The sequence below is a fragment of the Abramis brama genome (genome assembly GCF_963993115.1).
Source record: "Abramis brama genome assembly, chromosome: 22".
NCBI classification, from domain to species: Eukaryota; Metazoa; Chordata; class Actinopteri; order Cypriniformes; family Leuciscidae; genus Abramis; species Abramis brama.
The window spans coordinates 8,197,520-8,223,327 of record NC_139984.1 but is presented as its reverse complement, the minus strand read 5'-3'; the positions used below and the strand labels follow the sequence as shown (position 1 = coordinate 8,223,327).

Below are 25,808 nucleotides of genomic sequence, written 5' to 3'. Positions count from 1 at the left end.
ATTTTTATGAACAGTAACATTTTACTTGCTAAATTATCATTTATATTTCATTAGATTTGTTTTCATTCACCGCAGATAAACTGCATTTTTTCTTTAAATAAATAAATAAACGTAGTTTACTTACAGTACAATCAATGCCCGCACGATGGCAGTATAATCAAATCAATGAAATAACATCGTCACATTTCAACGCAAGTATTTTACTTCATACAGTCTGATAACTGGCACCTGGAACATATTTGGTACGTTTTTGGTCTTAGGCTATATCAGTCTCATTATTCTACCTGAATCAGAGTTTTATTTTACTTTAGCTTTGTGCATCTTAAACATAAACAACATTTGTAACACAATGAAAAGTAAAAGTGTTGTTCTTCAAGTGGAAAAATAGTCATTTCTCAGAAGATTTACAGTAAGGATCTATTGCTGTAGGCTAGTTTCAGTTCAGAATCAGAGTATCAGGGTGGAAATTAAATGACTTGAAATGAGAAACATTAGAGAGAGTAACTTTCACATTCTCCACAAAGGATGACGAGGAGAAATGTGAAAGTTCAAATAGACCTAGTAGTGTTAGTTTAATTCAACAAAACAAAATAAACTTTCAACATATTGTGTACTCAAAGACAAACAACTAGACAATGAGGAACTGAAAAAGAGGACACATACACAAGATAACGAACTCGATATTAAACAGGTGTGAGAACTTAATCAAAAACGATGGTGACAAATGAAGAGCAGGAACAAAGAGAAACAAACTCAGGGTAGGTTTACACGACAACAATGTGTTGACAACTTCGTATTTTTCGCATACACAACGTCAAACTGATCCCCATTCACACGGATCCACGAAAAACAATTAAAATGCTGTATTATTCATGCCAGGCCAGTAGTTGGCGATGTCACTGTTTTCAAATACTTGCACTTTGAAACCCATTTTTAAAAGTTTGCGTTTTCAGGGCCCCAAAATGCAGTTGTCGTGTAAATGAACGGCCAAAGCGCATAAAAACATTCGTTTTTTGTTGAAAACGGTGTTGTGTAAAAAGTCCAATATTAAAACAGCTAAAACCCATATAGGCTACTGCTATAATACACCCATAGTACTCGCAAAATGATAAAATAGGAAAAACATTTCCTTAATGTTTTCTCTAACGTTCACATAACAATGAAAAAAACATTTTAAAAACGGGACATTTGATTGTTTTGAGAACATTAACGTTTTCATAACTTAATGGGAACGATAACAGAACGTGCAACACATTTTTGTTCGCCGGGATTATACAGTGTGGGTATAATTCTTCCGGTTGGAATGAACATGAGCTTCTCCTTCAGTGCAGATGGTGTTTGTGTGTGTTTTGCGTGGAGGGTGAAGGGGGGACCCCATGGGCGTTCACACAGTGGGCACTGAGAAGATGGATGCAAATAAACCAGGCCCTTTGTTCAGATGTTTGGGATATTACTGTCAATCCCCAGAGCCTGAGCCTCTATTCAATCCAGTTTTGCTGTACATGGATGAACCTTTAAAGAACCTTTCAGCAGTTGTGCTGCATAATCTACTGTATACATGAAGAGTAATGACTTTGAATTACAGTCGCTCACAGAAGAGCCGAGACATCACATTTGTAGAGGAGGCGCCTTGACTACAGGTTCAATAATGCTAATGTATCTTCACCTAGTGTATGCCTGGGTTTGATTTAATTAGCATGAAAAAGATTTTCTAATCACGACTTTACTTCAAGTCGATCGAAAAGTGATTTGAAACATTGGATTAGGGCATGTTACACATATCGTGTATAATTACTGCCTAATAATATGTAAATACATCAACAAAATAGGCTAGTTAATATGCTAGTTCAGTAATATTACTCTTACTTATGTAATGTTAACATGTAAAAGTGTTGTTTGAACGATTGTGCTAATTAATCCGCACATATCCGAAGTCATTACCACCTCTTTTCTATTCAAAGAATGATTAATTAAATGATTAATTGAATTTGAGGCACTAGCTAATTGAATTAATTAGCACATACTAAGGCATTCATTCCAGCTAAAATATGTTTTAAGAATGTTTTGAAAAAGTTCCCATTAAATTATGAAGACGTTGTTTCTGAATGTTCTCTGATCGATCAAAACGTCCAGTTTCTTTTAAATGTTTTCATGTAACATTCACAGGAACATTATACTTTTGAATGTTCTCTGCACGTTATGAAATTTAAAAAAAACATTAGACGAATGTCCAACTAAAATGTTTCAGAAAAAGTTCCATGACCAATGTATAAATAATGTTTTTATGGCAACATTTTGAGAACATTATATCAGACCAGATAACTTTCTGTTAGCCTACGGGAAGAGCATTTGGTCAAAACATTGAGAAAAAAGGGTTAGAAAAGGGTCAGAACGTTAGCCAAAGATCTGAGAACATTCCCGGTTCCCTGTTAGCTGGGATTAGCATCTGTTGTCTTTCTGTTTCTTACAGTTCAGTCACATAACATTAGCGATAGCCTATTTCAGCGAATTTTGATACCAAAAAAAGGTCATTGTTCATTGGCAGTGTAGTGATGTATGAAGCACTGCTCAAAACAGAACCACGTGTGACCAACTTGAAAATGAGCTAAATCTGAGTGGGGAACTTGTTCGCCCTTAAGGTTGATTTATACTTCTGCGTCGGACATACGCCGTAGCCTCTACGCATCGGTTTTCATTTATACTTCTGCGTCGTTGTCCGCGCTGAGGTGCAATTACACGTGCAGAGGGAGCATGTGAAACCCGAGGGAGGGGTTCTAGCAGACCAATCACAGCGCTTGCAGTTCGCATAGAATTGTCCACTGGTGATTCTTATCGATGTTGAGCTTTACGCTCGTGTGGTGCATTGTGGGATTGACAGCGGACTAGAGAAAGCGTTGAGAGCGGCAAAAGTTTAGGCAGTTCCCGATTCTAAAATCGGGAGGCTCTTCGTGAAAAATGGAGGTGGGAAGCCAATGGCTGTGAGGCATTTGGAAACAAAGTTTGCCTATTTCCAAATCGTGTGCATCTCTAGCACACGTATATCACGGAGACGTCTATTTGATGTGCGTGTTTACATCTGGAAGACGTATTTTTTAGAGTGTTAGCAACACGTCTATAGGACGTTTCCTGTCAGATGTCAAATAGACGTTTAGAAGATGTCTTTAAGATGTTTATAATTTAGAATGTATGTAAAACTGACATCTTTAAGACATCTATCAGATGTTAGTAAACAGCAGATGCTTTCCAGATGAAGTGATCTTTAACAGACATCTTGCAGACGTACGTGTGCTTTCTGGATCGTGGTTTGAAAAAAAATAAACATAGATTAAACACACTTGCTACAGACACACGGTAGCCTACACCCGAAAGCGGAGTGTAACAGCGGCATTGAGCGGAGTTTTGCCGCTGTAATGGAGACGCACCGTTACACGAAACTCCCAAACACGCGGATTCTGGATTTTACCCGCAAAATTTCGTCAAGCAACCGTCACCTTTAAAGTCGCCATGAACCGGAAGTTACAAACGACTTTTCTCCAGTGTTGTGACGTATTTCCAAGTGAAACGGAATATTGAATAGAGGGCAGGGTTTTACTTTAGCGCTCATCCTCTCCATCTCTCGCTCATAGCAGCCTAACGGTTTGAGGGGAGTTGCCACGCCCTCGCGCCATAGCACATGACAGGAAGAGAAGAGAAGTCATTTCGAGGGGGGAGGGAAGGATAACATATTTGAGTAAAGAATATAAGGGCACATGAATTTTTAAAAATTAATGAAGTGCACAGATAAATAATTTGTAATAAACACTACAATATTACATAAAAATACAAATTGTAAAATTTGATTTCATGGCGACTTTAAAGCACTAATAGCCTAGTACAAATAGTCGAATCGAGTCATTAAATTTAGGCTAAACGTTTTTTGCATTAATTATCAATAGCCTAACTGCTATAACAATATGATTAATGAACATTGAATGTATTCTAATTCCACATATTTCCCTGCAGCATGATATAGCGATAATATGTATTGTCAGTGAGCGGAGGCTGTGTAGTGTGTATGTCTCACACACACACACACACACACACACACTACCGTGGGTATAGTATGAGCGAGCGTGTGCGCGCGCTGGCCCGTGTGCGCGCAGATAACGGCATGGCCCCGGCCCGTGTCTTTGTAGCCGGTGAAGGGAAGGCGTGGTGAGTGTCTGATCACTGAACGAACTGATGAGGGAAAGAAGCAGATGTGCGGCGGTACACCCGACAGCGAGCGTGTGAACTGAACGGAAACGCCCTTATAGACCGAGGTAAGATTTATTCGCTCATGTTTCGCTCAAATGAGTCGCTTTTGTATTATTTGTCGCTTTTTCGTCTGTTACTCGGCTTTGACAACAGGCTGCATCAGAGCACGTGAAACACGATGGATTAACCGGACATTGCTCATTTGATATTTCTAAATTAAGAGGGTTTACGCAGATTTTCGCATTTATTCTGCAAAATGACAATGATTTTGAGCCAGCATATATATGTTTATTTTTTTTATTATTTTAAAGGCAATAGAAAGGTGGGATCTGTAATTGACCATTCATCTCAGCATTGATGAGAGAATAATGAATCTCATATGGCCACTATCCTGTTGAAGCATCTTTGTGAACTGTGAGGTACAATTTCTACATTATTGACAATGTAGGCAGGCAGCCAGGTTTTCACAAGCTCTGGGTCAATGTGTCCAGTTCTTTTCTAGTCATTTCTGAAGATAGACATCACAGACATAGAGGATTGCAAAAATTATATTTCCTCTTTGATGAGGACATAAATGACATGAGATAATGTCATTATATATATATATATATATATATATATATATATTTTTTTTTTTACAAATATCATTAAATAAATATAAATGCACATTTATATGGTTTCTACTTGTGCAATAGGCTAGAGTGTGATTTATATTATATTACACTACAATCAAATCACTTAAACCACAATCAAACTGGGGTTTTCAGATATGTGTGTCTGTTGCTGATATGCTCAAGCTTTGAACTGACTGAAATTGAACTTGTTATTTGCTGATAATCATCTTTAACATGGTGTTTTTAAGTTCGTGACACAATAATGCTTGGTGCAAGTTTAGTAAATTAATTTTTCATTGGAAAGGCATGCCTATGGTGACATTTCTGCCAAATTATATTATTTTCCTACTTGCACGTTTCTCAACACTTTTGAAGTAATATGTCTAATGAGTGACTGGCACTATAAAAGCACGTTCAGTGTTATCTGAAACAGATGAACTTGGCAATGTTTTATTACGCTGCTTGTTGTACATGTCAGGGCAGTTTGGAAATTAAATCTCCAGTGAGTGGCACCAAGAGGTTAATGCTCTATTGCTTTTGAAAATAATGTACCACTTAAACTAAACCCTACACTACACAGTGTTAACAAAAGCAAACGTGAGATAAAAACGCATTTGATGAAAGCCACCATGCCATTTTAGCTTGCTTCTGCAAGCCTTTGAGCTTTTTATCGTGACTCGTGTTTCACTGGATTCGTACCTGTCCACATTGCAAGTGCTACCAGGTGAGCTACCAATCAAGTTTACTAACACTAAAAAGCCCAACATATGGAGCTGGTTATGTGACTCATACATCAAAATGTATTAGTTTATAAATATTGCAAAATGATAACATAGTATTGTGCAATTAACCAATGAAAATAAGAAGAAGATCATAAATCGATAATCTGCCCATGTATTCATAATTTGTGTAGACTGGAATGAAATTTGGCAGTTTTACTGCCACTAGTGTTTATTTCAGCTGGAAACTGCAGTGAATTGAATGTACTGTATTGGTTCGGCATTTTTGGAGTTTTGCAGGTAGAGGCACGTTTCACCAATGAGCCTGTATTGTTTTTTTGTCTGCTTGTTTGTTTATTTATGGAAGATTGTTTCCGCCACTGAATAAAAAGTAAAAAAGGTATTTGTGACTTTTTATCTCACATTTTTGACTTTTTTTCTCTGAATTTACATCTTGCAAAATTGCAAGTTATGAAGTCAGAATTTTTTTACCTCAGAATTGGACTTTATAACTCGCAATAGCAAGTTTATATCTCACAATTCTGAGAAAAAAAGTCAGAATAGCAATTATAAAGTCAGCATTGCAAGATAAAAAGTCACAATTATCTTTTAAATTGTTTAATTCCTTGGCAGAAACAAGCTCCCATACTCTTACTTTTAGAAGCTAATACAATAACCATTGGCGGTCTTGTTATTTCTAAGGTTGCATTTGCAGTGTCCTGTTGCTATGTACAGTCTATACACTTTCTTTACCTTTTACTATTTTACTACCAATTTTTGTTTATTGGCTTCAGGATTTTGAGATATTTTTGGGGGAGCAGACAGGGCACTGATGTTTGCAGGACTCCAGCTCATTCATATTCGAAGTTTTACCTGAAAGTAAAATAAGGTCATGCAGCTGAAGGAATATTTGCATCCCTGTATTTGCATGCCATGCTGTAGGTGCTCCAAAAAGGGTTCATGCTTACTAAAAGCATACATTTGAAATCATGCTGTTAAAATGTGTTTAATTAGAATTTGGCAAATACAACAAACATTGACTGTGAAACTAACAGCTGTACCAATAGCATTGCACAAACCTAATGAGGGTTTTAAGTTTGACCTCATCCCTCGCTTTTTTAAATAGCCAACACACTTTAGTTTAAATCACAGCTATGATCCATGGTTTGCTGTTTGCTGATGCCAGTCAACAACATTGACGTTCTCATTCAAGAAAGTATTTTATTGGACAACAATTTGGACACGCCCGTGAGTGCAACATGATGTCATCAATATTTTATGTCTGTTTTCATGTATTCGGATGACTGTAAATATAAAGCATTTAAAAAAGTTAACTTTTAGGAATTCAATAGCATGTTGACAACCTTGAAACTGAACAGAAACAAAAATTCTCATTCGAATCTCATTCGAGCCCCTTCACATGTTTTTATTGCTTTTTTTGTTTTCCTCTTATCTCTCTCAGGAAAAGACTCTTTGACGTACAGCTAGCCTGTCAGCCTTGTAAACAGGAACTGGTAGTTAAAGGACAGTCTTTGGAGGTGGAAATAAGCTGCCAGCATCTTCCACCGTCTTTTCTGTGAGAAGCAACTGCAACTCATGTTCAGGAAGTCCTGTCACAAACAGACATCAACTAATTTTAAAGTGCCCCTATTACGCTATTTTAAACTTCTACAACATGTTTACATGCATCAAAGGTCAAAAAACTGTTTCATTTTCTCATAATACATTTGCACCTCACCACATTTTTCAATGATTCTCAAACGACTCGATGGATGAATCAGTCTCTTTAAATCCCTCTTTTCCGCAAGCTACTCTGCTCTGATTGGCCAGAAAGCTCAGTGTGTTGTGATTGGTTTACCGCGTACAGCACGCGCGTCGAAAACAAAAACGCCCATTGCCATAACTGAACGTCAGCTCCATCCGAGGCTTCCTACAGCTCAGTGATTGTACACTGTAAACTAAAGACAGTAACAAACAATGACGTTGAATTTACCATATCAATCTGAGAGCGAGTCCGATGATAAAACACTGGAAGAACTAGTTATTCAACCCGAACCTCCATCGCAAGACGACTCGAGCAGGACTCAGTGTTTCTCAGTGATACACTACTCAGTTTGAGGTACATTATGAGATGTTGCAACTGTAATTCCTCACCATCAGCATTAACAAGAGTACAGTATGTCCATCAACAAACCCATGTGTATATTTCTAATTTATTGCGGTGCTCATGCAGGAGCTGTATCATAACGGTGCATACTGTACGTTAGCCGAGCTCTAGTGTGAATGACTGATGTAACAAAAACGTTGGTAAAACAAATCTTGCTCCATCCTTTATCTTTACTCAAAGTAGTGAGAATGACAGACACTCTGCATTAATAGACACAGTTTTAGGTAATAGTGGCCCACAACTGAAGTATTTCAGTAAAACAAATAAAAATGTACACAATATAAAACACAAAACTAAGTATTATGAACACCGGTAGAAAATATATACATCAATAATTAGTCATACTTATAGGTTGTGATTCTGAGGAGCAAATTGGTCCAAATGAACTGGGCACTGACCCATCTTTCTAGAGCAAGTGTTTTGCAAATCCTGCATTGAACTCCGAGATTTGAGAAGCAGTCTTCAGTAAAATGAAGGGAACACAGCAAAAGTTTGGTATTATACTGCTGTGGTTTTGTGGTAAAGATGAATTTTAACCACTGATTCTTCACAGCCTCCAAATAAACCAAATTTACTTTTCCGGCGGAGAGCACAGCGTCTTGACGACATGATATCCACATGAACGAGCTACAGCAAGATGTCCGGTCCACGCGAAATGTAGGCGGGCATTGTGCAGATGTAGATAGTCGAGTCCAAACGACTCATTTGAGCGGTTCAGAGTCGACTCTTTCTTTTGAGATAAACTAACTGATTTATGAAGCACTTTCGGCTTTACAACTTTGCACACTGTTTACATTCACATACAGCTACATTACACACTGCATGAAAGGTAATTTTCAAAAAATCCATAATACGGGCACTTTAAACGCTAATTAAGAAGACATATCGCTCCTTGTTTCTGCATTGGTTCGCCCTCTGATAACAGCAAGTCAGTGGAAGTGACAGTGTTTTTCCATGACAGTACATTATCACATCCTTTTCACTAGTAGCACATTACTTTCTGTAAAACGTTTCGCACAGATTACGTTCAAGGTGCTTTTATGTACAACTTTAGTTAAATTACCTAGTGTCTGAGCTTAGCTATTTTTAGTTCAGTGTCATTTCTCTTTTCCATCTTATGAAAGCTTCTTGAAAGCTCTGCTTCTCTCAACTCTTCTCTTGTTAACTGGCTGTTTGATGCCTCTGAGCTTCATAGCTGACAGGTACAGAATCTCCACTGATAATCCTCAAGAAAGGCAGATTCAACACACAGGGGAGGAAGTATTTTCACCAAACTGCCAAGAAAGAAACAAAATAAAAAAAACTAGTTATATTATACACAAAGAAAACAAAGGACCATGAAAGGAATTGTTGACCTATAAATGAAAAGTCTGGCATTGTTTAGTCTTATAAATATTGTTACCCATATGAATTTGAACATGATTCTCTTTACAATCAGTCTGTTGATCCAGTTCACAAAACTGGTTGAAGTATTTTTAAGTTGATTGATTCAGGTTTGGTATGACATACTCTACTGTTCAAGAGTTTGGGATCGGTACGAATTTTTTTGTTTTTGAAAGAAGTCTCTCTTTTTTTTTTAAATCAGAAATACAGTACAAACAATAATAATGTGAAATATTATTACAAATTTAAAATAACTGTGAATATATTATAAAAAGTAAGTATTCCTGTGATCAAAGCTGAATTTTCAGCATCATTACTCCAGTCTTCAGTGTCACATGATCCTCCAGAAATCATTCTAATATGATGATTTGATGCTCAATAAACATTTCTGATTATTATGAATGTTGAAATTAGTTGTGCTGGTTAATATTTCTATTGATTCTTTGATGAATAGAACAAAGCAGGAGAATAAAAGACATGATTGCATTGTGACACCATAGTTTCTTGACAATTAAGGATATTTTTATGTTGTAATGACAATGAGATTATTTGCATTACAGTATTTACAACTTTGGAGGTAAATGTGAATAATTATAATGAAACTATTGCAAAACAAATTTAATGGCCTTAAAAAAAGGCATCATTTTTTTGTATGGAAAATATAATTTATAACTTTTTTATATATATTTTTTATATTACCTACATGATAATCACCATTTAACAGAGCCTAAATCAATTGAAATCAAAGCATTTTGTTCCCAGTTCTCACAATCGTGGATGACCTCAGAAGAGAAAGGATGGTGTTTTGAAGAAACATCTGGCCATCGGATCTGAGTTTGCTGGTTTTAACTGATTGTAGTAGCACCACTGACCTTCAGAATACAGAATGAACTACATGTCTAGTAGCTTCTGTTTAGACTATGAGCTGCAGGTGGATTTATTGAAGTCCCCGAGGGCTGCAAACATATGTAATCTCTTGCCCAAGCAGCTGGCAGACAGACACACAACTCTAATCACCCATAGGATATGAGCTGCCGGCGGGACAGTGTGTGTGTGTGTGTGTGTGTGTGTGTGAGAGAGGTGTGTGTAATCAGTCTAGAGCTGGATCCTGTGACATGATATCGACCAAAGACAGTGGCCTACCCTCCCATATCTGAATGAGGACCTGTACAGTGGACTTTAACTGTAGTAAAATTAATGCAGAATCTGTTTTCTCGCTTCCTGGCATCCTTCGGCTAGCGTTACAGTATATGATCATGCTATCTGGGTTTGTGAGTGGGTCCGCATTTAGGCCATCCTACGATCAGCCGCGCTCACCTCCACGTGCTCTTTGGGAGGCTGATGGGCGTGACGTGCAAAACACACAGGACCAGCGAAGGCGTGTTTCAGGCTCCAGCTGGCTGCGTGTTTTTGATCCTTTCAGTAACGTTCTTGTCACAATGATTATAGTCTCAGCCTCAGCCTCAGACATCACGCCCACACACTGAACATCTGATGCATGTGGCCCAAAAAACACTTTCGCAAAGACAAACTTCTGAATCTGATTGGCTGACTTTCGTGTGAGATGATCTTTAACAGTCCGCCAGGAAACAAAGCCATGTTTAAAAGTTCTGATACTGAAGCAATAAACGCTTCAGAGGGGCAACTAAATGCTAGATGATAAAAAAGTTTGTGAAGTCCATGGCATAGAAACTTTAAGACATCACGAGTTGAGTTGAGTACTGTCTTGAGTTGAACTTAAACAAATGGCGCTTTTCCACTGCATGGTAGGATTCGGCTGGGCTCGCTTTGGCTTGGTTTGCTTCTCCACTGCAGTTTAGTACCGCTTCAGAGTGGGTGGGATTATAGACTGATCGTTATAGTTGCTGAAAAACTTCTTCATTCCTGGTCGCCCCATCCAGCTCTCACTGGATCCGCTCCTCGGCTACCAACGAGAGGAACTTCTGCACCTCGACGTCTACTGAACACTCACCACGATTCAGTCATTTCAAGTTGTTGTTTTTTTTTCAAGCAAGTCGTTTAAAAAAATTGTGCGAACAAATGATACTGCGGTGGCTGTTTGGTGTCTCGTGTCGCAAATCCAATTATGCTGGTAGTGACGTTTCTCTCTGACCAATCAGTGATTTGCAGTGTTTACACGTCACATTTTAGTATTGGTACGGCACGCTTGGAACCTCAACTGAAGTTGTACTATATAGGCAAGCCATACCATGCAGTGGAAAAGCAGCAAAAATGTTTTTGCATGTGGGATGCAGGAAAAGTATTAATTTCTCATATTAGCCAACAATTTTGGATTCCCTAGTGATCCCATTTTACCTCTCACATCTACAGTGAATATAAACTGAAAACGAAAAATACACATTTCAGAGTGAAAAAAATAAAAAACGTGGAATAACTAACTGCATAAGTGTTCACATTAAAGCATTAGTGATTACATTAAAGCATTAGTTCCCCCTGAACTAATACTTTGTTGAAGCACCCTTTACTGCTTTGATTTTATTCAGCTCGGCACATTTTGATTTGGGAATATTTTCTCACTCTTCTTTGCAAAAACGTTCCAGACCTGTTAAACTGCGAGAGCATCTCCTGGGCCCGGCGCTCTTCAGGTCCCTCACAGATTCAGGCCTGGGCTCTGTTCCAAAACATTCATCCTTCTTTGCTAATGCCATTCTTTTGTGGATTTAGATGCTTGTTTTGGATCATTGTCATGCTGAAAGGTGAAAGTTCTCTTCATTTTCTAGCAGATGCCAGAAGGTTCTGTGCTTGGATGTTTTATTTAGTCAGAAAAGGCTTGAGTCTTGCCACCCTGCCCAATAGCTTAGATAGATGAAGAATATGGGAGAGTTGTCACAATCAGTACTTGCCAGAAAGAGCTGCAACTCTTTTAATGTTGCTGTTGGCCTCTTTGCAGCCTCCCTGACCAGTTTTCACTTTGTATTCTTGTCAATTTTGGAGGGACGCCCTGTTCTTGATAATGACACTGTTGTGCCATACTTTCTCTACTTGTTGATGACTGCCATGTAAGACATGTTCCTGAGTCAACAAATTGTGTTGATCCTGGAACAAGATTCCTGTCTGAAAATTTAGTTTGAACCCTATCCCTACCCCTGTAAGCTAACCCCTACCCATACGTTATCCCTACAACCAGAGGGAAAGGATAGGTGAATAACACTGATGTAGAAGCACTGAACCCTGGTTGTAAGCCAAAACTTGACATAAACTGTAAACTTGTCCCTCAAATCTGTTTGGTTGATTGGAATGTTGTTCCAGGATCAACAAAGATCCAGAAACATGTTGTAATTGGTGTAATCAGGTTCACCCTGAGGTGAGACCCATGGTATTACTAATATCTTGGAAATGTTTTTGTAGCCCTTGCCTGAGCTATACCTTTAAACAACAAGATCCTCTTGATACTTCATAAGCTTTTTGTGGCCCATGGATCTTGTAGTAGCAGCAACCAAGATAAACAGCTGAGATTTATTTGGAGCCAGTCAGAGCCACTTCATCTGAAGACAGGTGTGTACCGTTTCATGAGCTTGATGATTAGTTAACTCTGAACACAGCTGTCACGTTTTGCTGGTCAGTAAACACTATGACGGAGAATTATATATATATATATATATATATATATATATATATTAACTGATTCTCAGGAGAATACAGGAACAGAATAATAAACACTAAACGAACATGCAACATTATCGCAAGACTAAACACTGGAGAGAACTAAGGGCTTAAATGCACAAGAAGAGATAATGAGGTAGCTAAATGAACAACAGGTGATATGTAATCAGTACCTAAGGGAACAAACTGGCACACACTAGGAAACTAGGTCAACTTGCAATGACAGTGAACACAGGGAAACAAGAACAGGGAAAACAGAACCAAAACACAATTAATCTAAACCAAAACAGAGCATACACATTACAATACCCCCTCAGAAATTTCAGAGGGTTTCTGAAAGTGCGCTGCGCTGCTAAGCAAATGCTAACCAAGTATTTGAAGGTTGAGCAGCGATTTCATTGGCTACAGCAGGAACCAAACAGCTGTGCCCTATAGAGAATTATGTGATTATCTAATGCTAATAATGAAATAGGCTATAGGGATCTCCCAGTCACGTGACCCCTAGCCGCGTGTCAGCCATTTTGACGGAATACTTCAGCGCACCTACATACATGAGAATGCGGATTATTACATGTTTTATGCTGCGAATTGATTAAAATAATGAATAATGGTCACTGTATTAATTATCTTGAGCCTGCTGAAATGTTCCTATAAATATATTTTCTTTCCAACTGTGCAATCTGAATAAAAATAGGCTAAATATATTTATCCACTAAGCTGCAGCTCGTCTTCCCATTAACAGTTTTTTTTTTCTCTCTTTCTGACATTTCTTACCTGTTGGGTTTACATTTTTTAATTAAATTGACTATAAAAAAAGATTGCTTGTGTGTGCTGGTGTTTATTCCAGTCTTTTAAAATAGTTGAATGAATGAATGCTCGCGAGGTGCCTGTAACGATGTTAAATAAGCTAGGCTTATAATGTACACAGGGTAGAGGAGAATTACAGTCAACTACTTTGAATAGTATAGCATTTTGGGCTTAAACATGTAAACGGTGAAAAGATTGACATTGAAAAATAATCCAAATAATCCAAATAAATAAATGTTCGTGGTTAGCACTGATGTTATTCATTTGTTCTCACACACTTCAGAGTCGCGGTCACTGGTTTAGACGAACACTGCCACTATCTATTATTAGCGCACCGTCAGCTAACTCTTCACGTCATGTCATCACAAAAAGAAATATACAAGAGGAAGATAAAGGAATTAGGAATCATAGATCCATATGAAGCACCACAAGTTCTTTTTACAGGCATTTAATGTGTAGAAAAACTTCCTGACATTGAGTTCAGTGACATTTACAGCTACCTTATTCACTTCTCATCACGCTACACCGGAGCTTCATTAAAAGCATACAAAAGCTTAGCAGGCTATCGGTATCACAGCATCGCTCGGGCATGATAGAGATGAATATTTCGCGACGAGCTGTATTATCACCAGCGGTTTAGCATTTTCTATTCCGTCAAGATGGCTGCTCCAAATGGCGTGACGTCACGCGGGACGTCCCTATATAATGCTGTAAAATCAGTACTACAAACTTGTACATTCATCCACCAATCACAGGTTTCATAGATGTAGCGGCAGTGCAGTGCTTTTGGCATATTTCCAGGGGTGCTGCTGCCTTTATTCCCGAACAATGGCACGGTGGCCCATTGCAATAATGAAATATTAAACGTGCAAGTTCAAAGAGTCCTGCTGAAAAGTACATCTGTTGCGCCCTGGATTGAGCCACTTAACCCCTACACAGCCTCTCAAGGGATGTTATAACTCAGTGCCTGTAGCCACACCACAACACCAGCAGTGTGCCAGAAAGAAATCCTCTCAAAGCACTGGCTCTGTGTCAATGTATAATGAACTGACTTGACGTCTCCTGCTTGCATGGCCAGCTGTCTACACTGACATTAAATCAAACCACGTAGGTGGGTGATTTGAAAAGTGCAGGATCCATAATTATCTGGATAGGTCTTGATATTTAAGCTTCTTGTCACATATACCTAGATTTTTGTTTGCCTGTACCAAAATCACTGTCACAATGTTGTGGGTGGTTGCCATTGCATTGCTATGTGGTTGCTAGGGTGTTGTGGGCAGTTGCTAGGGTGTTGTTTACTGGCTCTGCCCCAAGTCTCTGTGATATTTTGGTCTGTAGATATGGCTCGGGTTCCTCGCTCAGTCTACGTCTATGGGATTTATTTATTTGCCGTTGAATCATCTGCCAGGTGGAAAAAAAACATGGATTATTGAAGTAGTAGCAGTCTTCTTCAGTAAGCCACACTTTCTGTGGGATCGTTCATGACGGGCTTGAGATGAACGGCAGGCATCATAAGCCGTTTTTAACATCCTTTCCCTTGTAAAAAAAGAAGTTCACTTAATTGTATTGAATGTGAACTTCAAATCCTAAAAGCATACTTGTAAATAACTGCAGTTTATACATTTTTTATGAAATAAAAGGCCACTTACGTGTATTTAAAGAGAGGACCTTTCATGACTATAACACACTTTAGTACACTTTTAAAGGTTAAAGTTTAAAGTTTTACTTTAAAGTACATTTAAAATCATTATGTTTTCATAATCGTTTTTCGTGCTTTAATGAAGTCAACTTATTCAGATGTTTACTAACATACTAAAGCTTAATTACTCAATTAACTATAGTGTGTCATTCAATATTGCATATAAAGTTAATTTAATGTGTAATAATTGCAAATATATTTAAATACATTACATACAAGTTTGAAGAGAAATTACATTAAAGCATATTTTAGTTTACAATAAATGCTTGTCATTTGGCAGTACCCTTTAACCATGTTTCAGAAGAAAACAGAAATAATTATGAAATTACATATAAAGATACACTTAAGTCTTACTTAAGTGGGACACAAACGCTCTTAAGTTCAGCTAATTGCATTTAATATAAATTTAAACTATAGGACTGTATAATCTATTTTCAGTTAATCCAATTAACATGCATTTCATTGTTTAAGAACATTACATTCAGTTCGCACTTAAGTATATTGTTGTAAAGTATATTATTTTTGTAATAAGTGCTCTTTTTATAAGTATGCTAAGTGTTCTTTTCCCACAAGGGTTGCACCTGCAGTCCTACAAATGTTATCTAGGTAGTCACAAGGGCTCACTAGGTTTCGAAGCACATTAACTTTCTAAATGTCAGCCGAAAATATTCAAACCCCTGAAAAGCTTGAGCACTAGGACTGAGCGCAGAGCAGATGAATGTTATTAGATGCATGTTTGTGTAGCAGCTCAGACATGTGTACAGATACAGCTTCTCTTCTCGCCCTCGGCCGGGACAGGGGAGACTGCAGTCCAGCTGCAGAACTAGTGCAGTTTCTCTCTGATGCTGCTGTGGAGCAGTTCTGCTCTGATGCGAAACCAGCTACTGAAACACATCATCAGCACCATCACTAATTTTAGTTTAACCATGCAAGACATTTGAGATGCTAAATTACCGTGGAAATTTCCACTTACTATGGTAAAACAGAGTTAACTTGGTATTCAAAATTGAATAAAAATTCTGAAAGCTTACTTAACTGTTTGAAGATGATATAATGTTATTATGATTTTATAGCAATCCTCAAGAATAACGGATTTGGTATTTTGGTGGAAACTATTAAGGGTTTTTTTCACTTCAACCAGAGTCATTTTTACCCTTGGTGTAGTGGTGACGTGATCTTTGGCTATCTTATTCCACTTTTCGTACTTTACGATTTTTTTTAAATTAAAATTAATCAATTAATTATTTTTTAATATCAGTATTGGTAGATATTGGATGTACCATATGTATTGTTCATTATTAGATATATAATTGTGCATTCTCATTTCAATGCTCATTTGCTCATGTTCATCGTTCCTTTTACATTTATATTGCATGTGCCGTCATCTAATGCTCACTTTAAATTAATCTTTAAAAATACTATTAATTAAACAGTCTGTTGTGATTGGTCTACTCTGCTCTGATTGGTCAGATGGCCCAGTCTGTTGTGATTGGTCGACTCTGCTCTGATTGGTCAGATGGCTTAGTCTGTTGTGATTGGTCTACTCTGCTCTGATTGGAGATGACACAGTCTGTTGTGATTGGTCTACTCTGTTCTGATTGGTCAGATGGCCCAGTCTGTTGTGATTGGGCTACTCTGTTCTCATTGGTCAGATGGCTCAGTCTGTTGTGATAGGTCTACTCTGTTCTGATTGGTCAGATGGCCCAGTCTGTTGTGATTGGTCTACTCTGCTCTGATTGGTCAGATGGCCCAGTCTGTTGTGATTGGTCTACTCTGCTCTGATTGGTCAGATGGCCCAGTCTGTTGTGATTGGTCTACTCTGCTCTGATTGGTCAGATGACTCAGTCTGTTGTGATTGGTCTACTCTGTTCTGATTGGTCATATGGCTCAGTCTGTTGTGATTGGTCTACTCTGCTCTGATTGGTCAGATGGCTCAGTCTGTTGTGATAGGTCTACTCTGTTCTGATTGGTCAGATGGCCCAGTCTGTTGTGATTGGCCTACTCTGTTCTGATTGGTAAGATGGCTCAGTCTGTTGTGATAGGTCTACTCTGCTCTGATTGGAGATGACACAGTCTGTGGTGATTGGTCTACTCTGCTCTGATTGGTCAGATGGCTCAGTCTGTTGTGATAGGTCTACTCTGTTCTGATTGGTCAGATGGCCCAGTCTGTTGTGATTGGTCTACTCTGCTCTGATTGGTCAGATGACTCAGTCTGTTGTGATTGGTCTACTCTGTTCTGATTGGTCATATGGCTCAGTCTGTTGTGATTGGTCTACTCTGCTCTGATTGGTCAGATGGCTCAGTCTGTTGTGATAGGTCTACTCTGTTCTGATTGGTCAGATGGCCCAGTCTGTTGTGATTGGTCTACTCTGTTCTGATTGGTAAGATGGCTCAGTCTGTTGTGATAGGTCTACTCTGCTCTGATTGGAGATGACACAGTCTGTGGTGATTGGTCTACTCTGCTCTGATTGGTCAGATGGCTCAGTCTGTTGTGATAGGTCTACTCTGTTCTGATTGGTCAGATGGCCCAGTCTGTTGTGATTGGTCGACTCTGCTCTGATTGGTCAGATGACTCAGTCTGTTGTGATTGGTCTACTCTGTTCTGATTGGTCATATGGCTCAGTCTGTTGTGATTGGTCTACTCTGCTCTGATTGGTCAGATGGCTCAGTCTGTTGTGATAGGTCTACTCTGTTCTGATTGGTCAGATGGCCCAGTCTGTTGTGATTGGTCGACTCTGCTCTGATTGGTCAGATGACTCAGTCTGTTGTGATTGGTCTACTCTGTTCTGATTGGTCATATGGCTCAGTCTGTTGTGATTGGTCTACTCTGCTCTGATTGGTCAGATGGCTCAGTCTGTTGTGATAGGTCTACTCTGTTCTGATTGGTCAGATGGCCCAGTCTGTTGTGATTGGTCTACTCTGTTCTGATTGGTAAGATGGCTCAGTCTGTTGTGATAGGTCTACTCTGCTCTGATTGGAGATGACACAGTCTGTGGTGATTGGTCTACTCTGCTCTGATTGGTCAGATGGCTCAGTCTGTTGTGATAGGTCTACTCTGTTCTGATTGGTCAGATGGCCCAGTCTGTTGTGATTGGTCGACTCTGCTCTGATTGGTCAGATGGCTTAGTCTGTTGTGATTGGTCTACTCTGCTCTGATTGGAGATGACACAGTCTGTTGTGATTGGTCTACTCTGTTCTGATTGGTCAGATGGCCCAGTCTGTTGTGATTGGGCTACTCTGTTCTGATTGGTCAGATGGCTCAGTCTGTTGTGATAGGTCTACTCTGTTCTGATTGGTCAGATGGCCCAGTCTGTTGTGATTGGTCTACTCTGCTCTGATTGGTCAGATGACTCAAGTCTGTTGTGATTGGTCTACTCTGTTCTAATTGGTCATATGGCTCAGTCTGTTGTGATTGGTCTACTCTGCTCTGATTGGTCAGATGGCTCAGTCTGTTGTGATAGGTCTACTCTGTTCTGATTGGTCAGATGGCCCAGTCTGTTGTGATTGGTCTACTCTGTTCTGATTGGTAAGATGGCTCAGTCTGTTGTGATAGGTCTACTCTGCTCTGATTGGAGATGACACAGTCTGTGGTGATTGGTCTACTCTGCTCTGATTGGTCAGATGGCTCAGTTTGTTGTGATAGGTCTACTGCTTACAGGGCTTGTCGAAAATAAAACGGCCATTGTCTAAATTTCAGCTCTGGATCTTCCTCAGCACTTGATACGCAGTGATACAAGCAGTTAGGATGTAGTCGTTTTCCCCCCGTATCAATTCCAACATCACTTGACAATTGAAACTGAATTAAGATCCAGCGAAAGATCTAGAGTGTTTAGGCTGGTATTACAGGTGTGAAATGTATCCATCACTGAATGGAGGGTCAGGGGTCATGACTGAGCACTTGAGGAAGGCAAAGAGGTGAAATATCAGCTGAGATGAGGAGAGAGAGAGAGAGAGAGAGAGAGAGAGAGAGAGCGAGAGAGAGAGAGAGGCTGAAGAGAAAGGAGTGACACACACACACATGCTAGTTGACTAAGTAATGTCTATCATTAGCCATTGGCTAATAAATTGTTAGATTTCACTCGCCAGTGTTTGAGTTAGAGGCTAAGTAAAGTTAAGATTAGCAGCAAGCACAGATATATTTTACACACTGACTGAGCATTTGAGAGTTTCATACTATTCCAATTCATCTCAATGTGCAGCGTATTTGACGCACCGTTAAACTCTAGTGTGAAGGCGCCCGGCTCGCCGCCGCTTAGCTGAGAGCGCTCAGTGTTTCTCTCACACAGAGAGAGAGAGAGAGAGAGAGAGAGAGAGAGAGAGAGAGAGAGAGAGTGTGTCTAACACACCACATAGTTCAGCCTTTAAAAACAAGCAGAAGCCACTGCCGGTTTCTTATGTAGTGGGTGAAACGTTACTTATAGTCAACAGAACGTGTTAAAGGGACCATCAAAATAAAGTGAAACCGTTATTAGTTAGTAGTAGTATTAATAGAATTAGTAGTAGTATTATTATCAAAGCATTATTACTGTTAGTTTTTTTCTCTCTCTCAGAAACACTGAATGACCAACAATGTCTCAAGCACCACCACCAGTTCTAAGTTCTGTTAAAATGACAAACATACATTTTCATTCATACATCATATTCTGGCAAGTAATTAAAAAAAATTACAAGCCAATGGCGATACTATTGCCAAGGTTTGCGTAGAGTGTTGCACACACACACACACACACACACACACACACACACACACACACACACTTGTTTATGTGGTTTACGGGGACTCTCCATAGCCATAATGATTTTTCAACTGTCCAAACTGTATATTCTCTCCTCTTACTAACTCCTAAACAAGTCTCCTAAACCCATCACACAAAACTATCTGCATTTTTACATTTTTCAAAGTTGTAAGCTGTCATGGGGACCAAAAAATGGATTTCAAATATCGCAAAATATCTTTGTGGAGACACACACACACACATGCACACAGAGAGAGAGGATTTAACACAACTGCAGCTCTGTGAGAGAGATCCTCTTCAGAATTGGTATTGCGGTAAACATGAATTGCAGTAAATGTGTGTGACAAGGACTTGATTGTTTGAGAGAGAGAGAGAGTATCCTGCGTGGATGAGAATGTTTACAGGGATGTAGACTGACAGGAAGACATTATTTTGGCCAGAAGGAAAGTTTTGCTTCGTTTCAAAGCAGGGTCTTGATAACCCTTGAAACGGCCCGTCAGCACGTGCGTCTCTGCTTTGAGTTCATGGCCTGGAAAAACCACCCGTGAAAAGCTGGAATGATCTCTAGGGTCAGGTATATTTTTAAACTGAAGGAAACACATTTTTGTATGATGTTCGCTTCTATTAGTGATTCAATAAGTACCTGTGTTATTGAGATAGTATCATAATTTTATTAATATTTGATTTTTATATTTCCTGTTTTAATTAAAATTTTAGATGAAGTTTAACTACATAAAATAAAAATGTAATAAAAGCCAAATAAATAATTTGAATAAAAATAATAATAATAATAAAATAAAAACGTTAATGTTATATGTAAAAATAGCATAGTTTTTGTTTAGTATTTTAGTTTAGTATATAGTTTCCTCACAAGAACTAAAAGTATAATTAGTGGAATTGTTAATGAGCCACAATCATTAATCGGAATCAGAATCGTGACATTTCTTGCAATTCCCCATCCATATACATAGATATAGTAACTCTTTTGTGTTTAGTACATGACGTAGTAACTTTCTACATAATTTATTGAATCTCGTAATCTTGAATTCTCATGCATGTTGATTAAAGGCCCCAATATACTTGAAGCGAAATCGAAATCGATTTTAAGAGTTCGAAATCTTCTTCAGTTAATTTCCTCATTCAGTCCGTCGAGATCTGGCGTGAAAACATAAACACTGGAGAGATGCTTTATAGCGTAAACTGAAGTGTTATTCTAATTGAAAACAACACTGACACTGTATTTTCATGTTTAATACTGTAAATCTGTTTGGTTTAAAGGACTAAAAGAACTTCACTGTGAGTATATCAGGGCCTTTACTGTCACGTTACAGTTAGATGTTGCAAAAAAAAATATAAAAAAAAATGCATTGTACAGTTTTTGGACAGTGGAATCGACAGTGTCAGATATGCAGTTGCACATTTAGCCTTGATCTTTAGATTGCTTTTGACTAAAGAAGAGTACGTTCAGTCAGTGTGACAGAACGCTCATACCCGGATAGACTGTGAGACGAGTGCTGTTCAATTATTCATCACATGGAGTAAACAGAGATAAGCTGAACACAGACTGGGACGGAGTTTGATAAAGGCTCCCGCTTGGGTTCACTCGCAGACATGATATCCACGGCACATCTGACTCTAGGCCTGGAGAGATGCATCTCTGTCCCGGCAGATTCCTGGAATCGGTCTGAATGAATTACAAACAGCATGCTACAGAATAGAGTCTTGTGGCGAGGTGATGAATTGTCTTGGTTTTTAATCGGTTTTGTCGTGGTAAGGCATATAAGAGCATGATTCAAGCCATTAAGAATGTGGAGACATATTCAGCGTGGCTTCTCATGCAAACATGGGTGTGCCACAGTCATTTCATACTGTTTGCCAAGCGTTCCTCACACGGCCATATAAACAGGCAATATCCTAGATATGTACATTAATGCAGCCAATGGTGACCAAAGTCCTGATTTGCTGAAGCTTTTTGACTGTGAAACTCTGTTTTGCGGAGACATTATAGTGACAAGTTTAGCAGTTTTATTTGCTCTGTTCATAGATTCGAGGGCCATCATCTCTTGTGAAAAACAAGTGCATATAACTGTATTAAATGTGCACTTCTTCTACACTACCTCAGTGTACTTTTTTTTATTTTTTTTAAACTGTACTTGCAGATAATATAATATTAATTAAATAAAGCCCACTTAAATGTATACTCAATGGACAATGTCCGGATGGGATTCAGAACGATGATCAAAACACAGATGGAGTAGATCAAGTCCATCAACACCCCAAAGCTTCACAGTCCTGTAACTCGTCCTGGGTCGACATTTCATTCAGGAACATTAGGCCGTTTTGATTTATATGCTGTTTAATGTTGATTAAATGCGTTTAATCGCGCTATTTTAAATATACATCTGTTTATATATTCTATCGCTTGTTTCTGCTTCTCCTTCACATGTGTTTTGATCAGGAGATTCAGTTCTCTTTCAGAAGATGTGTAATAGCGCCCCCTACCGTATAACAGTGAAAACACGGAAAGCTGGAAATTTCTGTCAATGGCGGGGAAAGAGTAATGTCAAATTCAAAGTTTTATGTTAAAGTACATTTTAAATCATTATACTTTAAAAATCTTTTGTCATTTTTGCTTTAAAGAAGTAAACTTATGTTTACTTACTAAAGATTGTAATGATGAAGTTGCAATTTAATACATAAAAAAAAAAAAAAAAAAATATATATATATATATATATATATATATATATATATATAAAATGCAATATTGAATAACACTACAGGTAAAATTATAATCAAGCGGCAACCTCCCCGTCTCTCTCTTGAAACCAACACGGAAGTGAGTTAAACTGCAATTCGTTGACTGGCCGCTTGAGGCTGTTGTCAGAAGTGAGTCAAATCTGTATCTCCCCCATGTTAAAATGCCAAATTTTACAGCAGAAAAAAACGTGTTTAAAGCCTGGTGTCTGTATGTGGATTTGGTCTATACAGCTAATTTTGCCCTTCATAACAACTGTGAGGGGGGTGAATTATTTTATAACTCGTCCGTTTAGTTGATTAATATTTAAATTTAAGGGTGTGGCCAAGCCACTTGAGTGACAGATGGATTGCCGCTGTCAGTGCTAGCCGTTTGTCTGCTGTTACTAGCCGTCACTTCACCTCAGCAATGTTAGCTGCTGAACTTGCCATCTCTGCAGTGTTTGTGCTTTTTTTCGGGATTATTTCATACAATTTAATACTTGGGTAACGTTACAAAGCCCACGTCTTTGGATTCCGTCGTTGTCGTTCGAGAGAACAACCAGCGCTGTATTTCAGTTGTTTTCCTCTGTGAACATGCACTAATGGATGTCTGACAATTTCGTTGCTTTTTGGGGTTTTCAAATTTAAAACGTCAATAAATGCTCGTTCGTTCTGCTCCCATGGAACAGATGGATTATAATATGCTTATGTAAGTTACCGTCAGATGAAATCATGCAGGCGTCGGCGATTTCTCCGTCCGTGCAATAAATGCACATGAATGAGCGCGGATTTTCTAGCGCATTTATTTGCACTTCAAAGGCAATATATCTATGGTTTAACGGTTAAACCATAACCCATTTGAGAGACGGCCAACATCAGAATTTAAAATGGACCGAATAAGCTCTCTACGAACTTGAGCGATGCCGCGCTGACGGACCACGAAAGAGTGACGGACATGTAGCAGCTATGCACATAAATCACTGTCATACACAAACACTCTCGAAGTAATACACAGTCTCACTTGTAGCCATGTCTTTTAACTATTATAATATTTCGAAGGGGCAAAAAAAGGGACGTTTAATTTGCTTTACATCATCAGCTAACTCGATCACGTCGAGCTAGGTGATTTCAGATAGCCAGGCTCCTCAGCTCCACTCACGCCCCGCCTGTTTGCCTATTTTCTGTTATCCGGGAGTGACGCAAGGCCAAGATGGCGACGGCCGGCTCCGCCCACTTTAGGCTTCAAAAATGCTCTTCAGAAACCTACGGGTGACGTCACGGACACTACGTCCATATTTTTTTACAGTCTATGATTATAATCAAGAACTTTGCATGTGCTTTAAAATGTTAGTCAACTCATCAGTAAGGTGAACTTCTACTAAAACATGATGATTTAATATAAAGTAAAACTAGAAACTAGTAAAATAAATAGTAAAACTTTGTTAACACTTTTTGGATTGTCCTTGTTACACATTACTGTAGTAGTAACTATAAGTTAAGCATAAACCAGACCCTAATCCTAACCCTATAACACAGTTCATTAATATTACTCAGACATAAATTGCAGTGTTGGAGAAGCTCTGAAACTGTAGTCTGACAAGCTGCAAGTTACTCATAAGTTAAAAAAGTACTCATTACTATCAAAAAGTAGCTAGTTACATTCATCTAAACTACTTTGATTTTATTTTTACTTTTTTACAATGACATAGTATATAACAAATAACAGAAAAATTGTTAATGAGAATGTTTTGAGTTTCTTTTCGATTGACAGATGCTTTGCCAAAGCAATGGCTCAAAACACAACACTAGTGATATTTTAGGTTAATTATAAAACGGTGGCGGGAAAGTTAAACTATGACGGGTCATCATAAAATAAGAAGTAGATATTTGATATAGAGCGCAATAAAGCTGGACAATTAATCAATTTAAAATTGCTATTATTCAAGTTTAAAGTCTTTGACAGCGACAACTTGCTATGGGCGGCAGTGGCTCAGTGGTTCATGTAGATTGTCTACAAACCGAAAGGTTGGTGGTTCAATCCCCGGTTCCACCTGACCAAGTGTCGAGGTGTCCATGAGCAAGACACCTAACCCCAGCTGCTCCCGACGAGCTGGATGGCGCCTTGCATGGCTGACACCGCCGTCGGTGTGTGAATGAGTGAGTGAATGGGTGAATGTGAGGCTATATGTACAGCGCTTTGGTGGCCATAGGTCTGTGAAAGCGCTATATAAATGCAGTCCATTTACCATTTTGCATAAATTACATACATAAGTGTAAACTTTACTAGTCGACCCAAATGAAAAATCAGCCTACTTCTGTACGTCCTTTATATAATCATCAGACGATCTCTTCTCAGTGAACTGTGAAGCCGTAAGATGTGTGATGAAACTGTAGATGCTGGAAACGCACGATTTTAGTTTGTAAAAGTGCAAGTACACAACTACAAGTGTAGATTTAGCCCAATTAAGCACACTTCTGTTTCACAAAGGAAATCAAGCATTTTCAGATGAAAGATCCAGTTGCCTTTTTGCTATAGTTTGATTACCACAGAATGTACATGTGCATTAAATGAATCAGCCTGAAATATGCAGTTTTTAAGCGTGATTTCAGCAATATAAAAACATCATGATACAGTTGTTGTCGGATGCTATTGCTGCTGTAACATGTTATCAAAACATAACCTTGACAATACATGTTGGTCTTTCCCCATTCAAGCCGATAGAGCTGCATTAGTTTGCTCATAGGAAACGGCCGCCGGGAGACATTACAAGATGGCCTCCGAGTGAACCGACTCGCCTTAAAGCGACTCAAACGCTCTTACAAACTCATAAGGACTTCAACAAGCACCTAAAGACATCATTACTCTGTTATAGGCCATAGATTTTAGAGGCTGTACTGTTTTATAGTAGTGTGTGTGTTGGATACTGGGGCCTCAGCTGCAGGATGTTTGTTTGCTAACATCAGTGAAGTGGACAGGTGGCTATTAGATGAACAGTACACACACCCTCGAGTCCTTTTCACCCTTCCTCTCATCCAGAGCCTCTAAAAGAGGGGCTTCGATCCCTGACATCGACGTTCTAGTCATT

General features: G+C 38.7%; 1 protein-coding gene across 1 annotated transcript in view; it reads left to right on the top strand.

Annotated features, from left to right (window-relative positions):
* Window positions 1–4,108: 4,108 nt before the first annotated feature.
* Window positions 4,109–25,808, top strand: part of frmd4bb (FERM domain containing 4Bb) — a 61,930-nt gene continuing 40,230 nt past the window's right edge. Inside the window, exon 1 of the mRNA XM_084099725.1 lies at window positions 4,109–4,301. The gene's annotated coding sequence lies outside the window, so the exon portion shown is untranslated. The remainder of the gene's footprint in view (window positions 4,302–25,808) is intronic.